Below are 4,000 nucleotides of genomic sequence, written 5' to 3' on the forward strand. Positions count from 1 at the left end.
AAGCTAATATACAGATATAAAATAAAATATATACTCTGCAGACATAACAATGGACTGATACACTTGCTTTCCCAATAACAACTTGATTTTCCCCATCTAAAATATCAATAAAAAAAAATCCCCAATGTCCCAATTAAATTGCATTAAATTTTTTATTACTGCATATAATCTGTTTCTATTAAATAAAAATATAGAACCATATTTTATAAGGTCCCAATTAACCCAGCAAAGTGCTTGAAATCAATAGGGGTGCACATGTGCTTAAGGTTAAGCATGGTGGACTGAGCCTTCATTGACAAGCAGGGAGGTGACCTTTTGAGTTATAGCACTGCTCAGAGGTTGAGAAGCCAAGTCCAGAGGGCAAGGAAGGCAGCATCAAAAATATGTCCTGTAGAGAATATCGGACTTCTTTACTCCTCTATATGTGCAAAGGGTTTCACATTGGTAGCAATGCATATTGGTCCATATATTATGCCATCATCCAAGAAAAGAAGACGCAATTGTAGAGGCACAGATGTAAATGCAACACGTGCCAAAAGTGAAGGGTTATATGATAGAGGGCAAGGGCTGTCCTTGCATGCTGTCCCGAGTCAAACTCGCTGGCCCATACTCTGCCATGGCTTGTGCTGTTGTTTCACCCCACTGGGCCAGCCTGCCCTTAAAGTACGTGCATGTGAATAGTACCGTTGACTTCCACAAGACGTGCAGGTGCAGGAGGGTGAAAAGGAGCTAGCCATCAATTCAGCATCGTGGAATTTGAACAGTGCCCTTAATCTCTTCCCCTCTTTTTTTTCTTTTTCTCTCACGTGGATTTGCATGATGAATTCCAGCGTCTCGGATATTTGCGTGTGAAAGTCTCCAAAGCCATAAATCATCAGTCAGCCATCCAAAAAGTTAAACCCAGACCACGGGGTGTTTCACTGAGCAAGCTCTGAAGTTTGTTTCCACGTGACTCCAGACCTCATCAGCACTTCCACTCCAGCAGAGACCCTGCATCTCATCCCTAGGTGCAGAGGTGAGGAGGACCGTCTCTGCATGCCCTTTTCTTCGTAACTCTCAGGTGAGTACTGCATCCCCACTTCACCCCTAAAATCTGTGTGTAGCATCTGGCAGAGTTTAAGACCCGATCCAAAGTCAAGGGAAAGATTCCCACTGATTGCAGCAAGTTCCAAATCAAGCCCTCATTTAGCAGCCTTAAGGTGAAAGTGTAGGAAACTGCTGGAGACACAGCAGCTCCATAGAGGTTTATTTGAAAACCCAATATCTTTCAACAAGACCAAGAAAAGTTCTGCTCTTAATGCCCCAAGATATTGTACACATGAAGTTGGAAATCACTTTCTCCAATTCAATCAAATACAAAGACAACAGGGACTTTTTCGCTAGCACATTACCATCTCCCTGCATGCCCAGGTGATTTCCAGATAAATAAAATAGTGCAACACCATCCTAGAAGGACACAGGATATTGGGCAAGATGGGCCTATGGTTTGACCCAGTAAATGACATTTCCTATACTCTTATGAAAACTTGTACTGAAATTTAGCTTCTGGATTGAGACTTCTAAGAAAGTTTAGCAAAAAATAAAAAGGGTAATTATCAGATGAAGTGACAGCACACTGAGTGCTGGAACGAAGAGGGCATTTCTCAGCCATGGCTGCCATTTCAGCATGGCTTTTTGGGTAATGCCCCTCCACTTCTGCCAGTACGGCGAGCCTCCTACCAGAATCAGGAATGAGGTTGGACTACATGATCTAATAGTCCCTCCTAGTCTTAAACTATGAGTGTCTCAATGTTTCCCAGCACCGGTATCAGTGCAGAAAGAGGGCTGTTTTACCATCTGAGAACCTGCAAAGACAAATGCATGTACCTGCTGCCAAACAACACATTTGTCTCTTATCACGAGTGCCACAAATACACCAAAAAATAACAATTAATACCTGACACCCTGTCTCCTCCTAACAGTCTTCTAAGCACATAAATAATGGACTATTACAGTAAACTTTCCCATTAATTTTATAGAACAAAATTGGCCTGATTATATAACCAGTGCTAATAGAATGAGACTGATTAAGCTCTGCTCTCGCCGATAGCTCCATCATGCACATGGATCTACAAAAAATGGGGAGAATGTCCAAAACTGTAATGACTTTTTGCGTTCGGTGACAATAAAGTGTTAATGTACTACCGAGCTGGGCTAAATCCACATGGACTGATGAACACGTTCATCAAAATGCACTTTTTTTTTCTTTTTTTTTTTAGGACAAATGTTGTTGAAAACTCAAAGAGAAGATGTTGACCAGCTCCATCCATACATCTGCTTTTGCTTCAGAAATAATGGATTCATGCAATAGAGCCATGTTTAATCAACAATAAAATAATGGACTTTTTTCCCCAGTGACTGCTGATAACAGATATTATCAAACTCAAACCAAAGGCAGGGAAATAAAATGACTAACATCTGGGTCTGTTCTCCCATTGATGCATGCATGCAACTCTTGCTAATGTTAATAGGGACTGGGCACATATATGGGAGAGAGAAGAGTCCTCCTTGGCACCCAAGTACAGTACTAAACAACGAAGGGGGTTCATTTTCCCTTAGCTGTGTACCCGTAGCTTTTGCTAGACAGTATGGGATTTGCATATGGGCATCTAGAGGAAGTCTGGTAAATGGATGCTCATTCAAAATTATACATCAATTTTAGTCAGAACTGATTAAATCTATTTCCAGGCTCTAGATCTGGAATGAGCAAACAAGCCCTTAAAATGATATATTAAAAAGTTAAATGCTTTATTTAAAAGTGGAAGCACAGCTCTAAGGCTGCAACCCAAAGCAGTTCAAGCGAATGCATCATATTTAGGCCCTGATGCTGTAAATGCTTGTTTATGGGAGGACCCATTGTGTTTGGTCATCTAATGCATCGAATTTCTCATGTGAGGCCATCATTGGGACTTTCCTCACGTACCAAGTCACTCATAGGAGTCGGTATTTATAGAAAGGAGGGCTTACATTTTATGTGATGGGCTGGTATTGCAAAATTCTCTTTTAACTCTTGAATACTATCTGCACTGCAGTATTTTTGCATGCTTTTTCCCCCCTGTGGATTAATTATGCAGAAACAGGTTTCAGGTGAAACATGCAGCTGGAAAGGAACGAAGCACTTTATTTAGACTGGTGGCTCCTTTCGACAGGAACTGGCATATGGGGGGAGGTGTTTGATGCCCACAGCGCCTACCAGGATTGGGCCATATTCCTTACTATTGCTATAAATAATGAAAGTGTTATCAAATGCACATAAGGCAAGAAGATCTAAAAGCGAAGCTGTGGAAAAGGCCCCCACGGGGTGACAGTGAAGATGCCCTTTTTAAACAGGTTCCAAATATACTGGGCTAATTTTTTCCCTCAGTAACAAGCAGATATGTTCCAGTGAAATTACTGGTAGCAGGTATCAGAGGACACTACCCTTGGGGATTTTTAATTAAGCTTCCGAATTTTTCTTTTTTCAACTCTTCTACAAGGATATAGCGACATCTGCAGCTGTTTGGAAAAATACATATTACTTTAGATTTTACAAAAGGAAAAAAAGGACATTTATAGACACCAAGAAGTCAATGAAGATACACCACGGATAAATCCTATTGTTTGCCCAAGTCCAAATTTGGGATCACCGTGTTTCTAATATTTAAAGCTCATCTCTTGGCGAGGGCACCATCACTGAAGACAACAACATGTTCCCTGAAAAAAGAATATACAAACTAAGCAAGTGTAAGGGGCTCTTCTTATTAGGAACCGAATAAAATATTCTGAAATAATCAAGTGTTTTTTTAAGGTTTTCAGGGTGCTGACTCCTTATTTAATGTGAAAGTATTTCATAAACCTTTTCCACTTAGTGTACTAGTGAAAAATGTATCAATGTTGGCACTCAACTTCTTTACAAGTTGAGCACCAAAGGTCTGGAACAGACCTCCCTCCCCCCCCCCCCCCCCCCCCCCCCACACCAACC

This window comes from Alligator sinensis, unplaced genomic scaffold (genome assembly GCF_000455745.1).
Source record: "Alligator sinensis unplaced genomic scaffold, ASM45574v1 scaffold121_1, whole genome shotgun sequence".
NCBI classification, from domain to species: Eukaryota; Metazoa; Chordata; order Crocodylia; family Alligatoridae; genus Alligator; species Alligator sinensis.